The following is a 7,536-nucleotide window of genomic DNA, read 5'->3' as shown; positions in this document are numbered from 1 at the left end:
CGAAATCTTTATCAATCTTGAAACGCAATCATGAGCAGAATCAGAGTAGTAATATCACTTATTAAATTGACAAGCAATTTAATAATAATTAAGCATCTTTATAAGAATATTAATAATCTGATGTTAATGAAAATCTTAAATCTACGAATTTATAAATTATAATGTTATTATAGTGTTATTTTTAAGTATTATTTTATGAAAATTACAAAGCAAAGAAATATCTTCCTAATTCGCTGATAAATAAAAGCTGCAGAACACGAAATTGATGACATCGAATACATTTACGATGGACAAATTTATTTGGAACATTAATTTCTTAATATTTAACATCAAACAGGCAGTACTTAAGAAATTATCTAATTATAATAATCAATAAGAAGTTAAAGCTTATATGTATCGAAAATGAGATTTAAATCGTTTTGCACATAATTATTATTGCGCGGATAATTCAGTGCAGTTTTTCCGAGTTAATGTAGTTTTAACGCGCGTTTTCGAAACAATGTTCAAGCCAGTAATGAAACTTTCCTGATCAATACCTCTTTCATTTTTCACAGCGGTAGACGAACTGTATTTTCTTGTCCGATTCTCTTTGCAGTATCGCAAGCAGTAGAACTTTTGTCATATGATCGTGTATTGTTCATGAATCTTATGCTATCAATATCTATTTTTGGCATTTACGTTTAGCGTTGTTTACATCATTTAGCTTTATTTATGTTATAACTTAATTAATGTTATCGGGCTAAGAAAAAAATTTAATTATTGTAGTATCTAAATTTATTGCGAATTGCATATGTTATATATTAAATTATTCGAAATGTTTAACATATTTTCTGTAACTTTGAACAGACTTTCATTATTAAAGGCGTTTAATTATAGTAATACATTATTGATATTTCGTTCACTGATTAGGTATGAAATTGAATTATGCCTTAATTAGATTTTAATATCTAGAAAATAGTATTAAATCAAGAATATTGCTATCTTGAATAATAAATTCTTTAGACTACATATTTATATATATTTTTTTAGTATATTAGAATTAATCATATAACATTATCTTCTTGTTGCGAAGTTTTTTCTCGTTTGTTGCAACTAATGCTATCCATATCGCAATGTACCAGTACTCTTGACAAAAAGTATGAACATCTATTAAATTTAAGCACACACAGCCATTACTCTGCCACGCACGAGTCATTAAAGATTTTTACTTACGCGCGTTTTATCGCGTTTGTCAGTGAAAAATAGAATCGCACGGCCGCTCGCGTGTGCGGCGGTGATGAAATTTACGCGAGTCTACATCGCCGCTCGTTTATTCGTTCATTCGACTCGCAACTCGAGTTGTCAGGGTATAATTTGTCACATTATATATACCCGCCATTGTAACGTAAATAGCATGGTATTTATTTGTCGCTTTTGCGACATTTACTTCTTTAAAAAGTGATTCGCGTTATCGAGAAGCGATATTAAAAATCGAGAAAAGCTGATGAAATTGCTTTCACACTTCAGGGATTATAGGATGCTTACATTATTCGTAGACATACCTATATAGAATAGGATTTATGAAGTTAGCGCGACATTGTATTAATATATTAAAAAATTATGACAGTTCTAGTAGCATTTTTTCTATAGATCTACTGCGGTTACATTTAAAAATAAAAAAGTTCCGCATTTTTTATATTAAAAATTGAAAATTACAGCATAGAACTCTGATAAAACTAGTGACAACTGTTGATAGAATTGCGATAAATCACAGCACAACACTTTTTCTCCAGGTGTCGCGCGCGCTTGCTGTTTTTTATTTAAAATGTTTTAAAATTGGTAATTGATGGAATTTTGATTTCAAATTACATGTATTGATAGAATTCGAAGAGTTAACGGGAATTGTAACCAAAAATGGAAATATTTATTTTTTCTTGTTGTTTACTTTAGAGAGAAAAGTGTCATGTTAAATTCGCAAAGTTAGTATGCTATATTTTCATTTTCCGTTTTTTAGTGTAAAAAATGCGGAACTTTGTTTTATTTATATAAGGAACTGTAAAATTGTGAAAATGTGCTGTTGAAATTGTAATTTTTTTTATATTAATAGTATGTCGTGCTAACTTTATAGATTCTATGGAATATGCAACTATGCTGCTTTGATTAATCTTCGATACAATATTCAGAAGTAATTTTGTATATCTGCACTTTCTTTAGAAAGAGTTATTATATATCTGCAATTTTAAACTTGAAATATTATTTCCGAATTACATTTTTAATTTTCTTAACGTAATTCAACATTTTCTTTTTGTGTACAAACTCTTTGAGTAGTTTTGAGTAAATGTTTTTTTAATAAAATCTTTGATGCTATTTTCTTATAATTTTCAGGACTTGTTTGAATTCATTCAATATTTAAATTAACAAGTTTAAAAGTGAAATATTTAAAATTAAATGCAGAGTCAAGTTTCAATTTTTATTTGTCAAACGCTATTTTATCTCGAACTTTTCTTTTAGTTTGCAATAAAATACGTAAAAAATAATTTTATCTTTATGCTTGTAACTCAAAAGTTATAAGTACCTTAATATTTTTTGTTGGAAATATTCTAAAATCAGTTGATCATGAAAAATAATGCACGAGGCGTTTTATACATTACGAATGATTTTGATGTTGCGTATCATACGGAAATGAACTTTCCGTTTTATTGTTACCTCCTGCTGCAGTTTCTGTCTCTAATTTGTCGTGAGACTCAAACAAAGTATGCGTTCGCAGAAATGCAATGTGATGGACAATATTGTCTCACGGAAATGGAGAATTCCTTTGTCGGCCAAGTGATTTGCCGTAATTGCGGATTTTTGCTTGTATCTCTCTCTCTCTCTGTCTCTCTCTTCTCTCTTTCTCCTTTCTTTTACTTTTACTCTCTCTTATTGCCAGCTTTTGCCCCTTTTTCTATCTCAAAAGCTGGATCGTGACATAACTAATAGGGCGACCAAGCATGGTCTTGATATTGCGCCTGCTAAAAAATGCCAACAAATTCGCGCATTTTCTCGTTCGCGAATTCTTTATTTTTAAAATCCCTTTCTTTGTTTCTCTCTCTCTCTCTCTCTCTCTCTCTCTCTCTCTCTCTCTCTCTCTCTCTCTTGCTCCTACGGTACTCAGCCTGCAGCGATGATAATTAAAAGCGCGCACTCTATGAAACGTAATTGGATGATTCCGAATATAATTATAATCTTTTGATTCCTTCGCTATCCCTCTGTGCAAGGTGCGCGATAAATAAAATTAGTTAGTTACAAATTCCGTCAGAGAAAGAGTTGTACACGGAGTGCTTGTAAATTTAATTTAGTGACATATGCGGTATGCTATAAATTCTAAGCGGTCTGCTTTTGATGCGTAATCCTAGTTATCGGTTTATTGGCAATTCCGATTCCGATTGCAAATGCGCATCATTTCCGCGTTTGTATATACATTCGTAATTGTGTTACATTGTTTGATCAATTATGTAATATGATATTACAGTTATAATACAATGTAACATTACAATATCATATTGCAATTTATATATTATAATGATTACATGAATGTCAACTATGGATCGTTTCATGTTATCGTGAAATGGATCGTGGCGCATTATATATATACTATAATTAATTATATAATACAATTAAATTTTATATACGATATTATACAATATATATACACAAAAATACCAAATAATAATTTAATTTATTATTTTATAATTATATTGGCAGAGAGACATTGAAACGTAATGACCTTTTTTTCAGGTTAAATTATTTTGGATTATATTTATAAGTTCACGATTGAGAAAATCATTTCCCGTATATATTTTGGAAATGTTACCTATAATACACATTAATCAGAACTATAGTGCTGTAACACTACCGAAACGAGTTAATAGTGAGAGGCGACATCAGTATCGAGTAGCGCGACTAAGAAAATGAACCGACAAAGTCTTCTGATATTAAGTGACGCGCGATGCAAATGCAGTCAAAGACCGGCGAGCACTTTAAAGTCCCCTTTAAGAACGCGACATTGACAAGGAGTGTGTATATATATATATATATATATATATATGTAGATAAAAGGATTATTTTACGCGATGTCGATGAACCCAGGCTTCGATCCGTTCGCTCCGTTCTCACCGAGCTTGTCTGATATCGACGATATGAGACTGCCTGCATCACCGGCAATTTTTATCGCGCACTTTAACACGCTTCTCAAGATAACGCGTTCCTTAGTCTACCTCGCCATCTCTGCCGTCTTTGGCATGATAGAATACATATTTTGTATGCTAAAAATTGCACCTTTGACATGCTTTTGTTGGTATTTTTCAATTAACCATTGCCCCGTTGTTATTGTCGCTGTTGTTGCTTTACTGAGAAATTGAGACGAATCGTATCGGAAATATCTAAAGCGTGATGTGATATTTATTAAATTACTTTCACTAGCCGGTTGGTGGAAGAATTATGAGGCACGACGATAAGAACGAACGGAGTTGCAGAGTGTAGTAATAAACGTGCAAGATTCTTGTCCCATGTCTCTTGGGTGGCAGTAGTTAATTGAGCTCCTTTCCTTCTTCTCCGCCAAAATTAATTTCGATTTTCTTTACTGTTTTCAACGCGACAACGAAATGAGAAAAACGACAAATTTCCAGTTTATAAAGTCGCTCGTGGATTTTGTGAAAATAAAAGATGTCAAATGCTGCGGTCTAATACAAATTAATTGAACGTTCGCTTTTTTTATATGAAACAATACTAAGAAGTTAAAAATAGGTTATTAGAAATCAGCGCTGTAATAATTGTGCTAAATTAATAACGATATTTTCATATAATCAATTTATTCGTCGTTCACGAACAAATTGATCAAACGAAAATATTGTTATTAATTTAGCGCAATTATTATAGCACCAATTCGTAATAGTCCATTTCTAATTTCTAAATAGCCATTATTTTAATTTAAGGAATCTAATTTTGTTTTAATTATTATATGAAATAGATCTTTTTTATATAACTTTTTATATGAGAGGAATAAAATATAGTATTTTGAGTTTGAATATTTTGATAAACTTGATGCTCTGTAAATGTTACTTGCATATTTTTTATAATTTTTTAACATTTACAATTAGATCTAATGTTGGATTATTTTAATTTAATTTATTAACTAAAATTTACATTATAATGCGAATTATTTCGTGTCATTAAAAAAAGAGTCTGGTTTCAGCAGTTGAATTTTTCTAGTGGAAAAATCACATTTTCTGCTTATGTATTAGAATTCGAGATAATTAGATGTCTAATTATGAAGACTAGAATTCTGGTTGATATGGTCAGAATATTTTGGTTCGTTTATTTTTAGTCAGAAATTTATCTCAGTATGCCATTGAAGAATTAAAAAAATTTTATTTTTTAATTTTGTAAGAATCTTGAAAAAAAAAAGACGATTAGTTGCGATATTTAATTAAAAGATACGATTAAAAAATTTTATCGGACTTGTGGAAATGACCTGATTCTGTAGTTTGCTTCTCCTTTTGTCGGAATTTCCGGAATACGTGAGCACTGTTTGCGAAGTTTGAACGACGAAGCCAGTTTTTCAATTTGCCATACGGACGCTGCGTGCGATAATACGTCGAATTTTTTCGGATGCCAACGGCATTGCAAAGCTTTCCCGATCGAACGATTTCGGCGACGTGAAACGCGAATGAAAAGAACTTCAGAAAACCCGTTAATAGACTGTTGGACGGTTAAAACTTCCAAAGAATTCCATCACGAGGATGGCTATTGAACTAGAGATTTTTGAGGCTAGTAGAAGCGAGAATTTGGAAAGAGTGCAGTGAGAAATTTAATTTATTCTCTAATTTTCAGAATAGATAAGCTTTTTTTTACATTATACGTAATTCATGAGATGTTCTTGAAATAATATGTTAGAATAGGTATTAGAAAAGTGTTTTCAAAATTGCTTTTACAGTATATATTTTAACATGTAATAGTATTTACTAAATATTTAAATTATAATCTATTATTTTCTAAAAAAATGTCTAATATTTAATACCTTATAATCTTTAACTATTACTTTAAAATAAATATTTATACTAATGTTGATTAGTGTACTTACATGTATTTAAGATTTCCAAGTGCTTTATATACCAATTATTCAATTAATAAAAGTTTTTAATAAAATTTAATAAAATAAGACATAGGTGAGAACGACTCAAGCAACAAAGTTTTTCTTTCGTGTCCATTTCTATCATAAAGTCTTTGACGACAGAATGTTTTCGGTCCCCTCGACAGATCCAAGAATTCTTGGCAAGCCGACTAATGGGCTATTAAATGTCTGAAATTTCAGAAAAACTTTTCGTTGTCGCACAGACTCACTTATTTCTCACTCACTTTCTCATCTACGACCTGCCCAATAACAAAGAAAGGAGGAAGAAGGGTTGCGCTTTGAGCCGCGCACAGGTTCGGGCAAGAATCCACTGGAAAGTTTAGCAAGGTTGATTAGTTCATCAATCAATGACGAAGTGTTTACCGCCTCGGCATCCGATCAATTATCGACTGATCCGTAGTGTCGGTCGACGCGAAGCGTCGCGGCACTCTACTTCGCTTACGTCTCGAACGTTTTCGCAATTTTGAGGCGTCGCGAGGTCATTGATTGATCGTCGAAGCCAACTTTCTTCTCTGACGCGTTATCCCTTCTTCCTTTACTATCGTCTTGTTCGTTCATATCGAGTTAATCGACCAAGTGCATTGTCTTAAGAAATTGCTTCGCTGCAAACATTTCTCGTTCAGTTATTTCCTTTTTTGACATAACTGCATTATCACGGAAATCCATCTTTTTAACGATTATAGGTATCTCTCTTATTCGGTACAAATATATCTTTATGAGAAACTTCGAATTACATATATCGTTCGAATTACATATACATAGATTCTTGATACTTTTAATTTTTCTGAACGAGAAAATAATGGGAATAAACTGATAAATTTTTTTGCAGCAGGATAATTTTTTTGCTTTTAATATTCAGTAAAATTAATAGCACAGTCTTAATGTACTGTTAAATTTTCAAAAGGTAATATGAAACGTATTGCTCTAGTCAAGAAATTTCTTATTATAATTTATGTACATACTTTTAATTCTGACTATGAAATTGATTGCAAAAAATCATTTTACAAGAGAGATAAAGGTTTATATGTAGATATAGAGATAAGTTTTTATAATATTAAATGCTGATAATTGCGACTTGTTTCATATCAACGTAAGCTACTTTAATAGAGATTAATTATACATTGAAACTTCTCATAGGAAAATATGGAGATTGCGATAATTTTCGGATTATAAGTTGTAAGGTGGCCGATGGTATCGCATATAATTTGTGCACGGAACATTTCACGCCAATGGCAAAACATGATTGATAATAAATGTAAGAAGGAAAGGTGTATTAAATATTGATTAAAATTTTTATGAAATAATGTACGTATTAAATTTGTATTTGAATGAATAATTTGTTAAGTAGGTATTAAATGTAAATAGAATAATTTTATTCATTACAT

At 30.9% G+C, this 7,536-nt stretch overlaps 1 protein-coding gene across 2 annotated transcripts in view; it reads left to right on the top strand.

Moving 5' to 3' along the window:
- LOC108753716 (hemicentin-2) overlaps positions 1-7,536 on the top strand; it is a 362,006-nt gene that overhangs the window by 30,909 nt on the left and 323,561 nt on the right. The gene's annotated exons all lie outside the window — the stretch shown is intronic.

This window comes from Trachymyrmex septentrionalis, unplaced genomic scaffold (assembly GCF_001594115.1).
Source record: "Trachymyrmex septentrionalis isolate Tsep2-gDNA-1 unplaced genomic scaffold, Tsep1.0 scaffold70, whole genome shotgun sequence".
Taxonomy (NCBI): domain Eukaryota; kingdom Metazoa; phylum Arthropoda; class Insecta; order Hymenoptera; family Formicidae; genus Trachymyrmex; species Trachymyrmex septentrionalis.
This window is presented reverse-complemented; position numbering and strand designations above follow the sequence as displayed.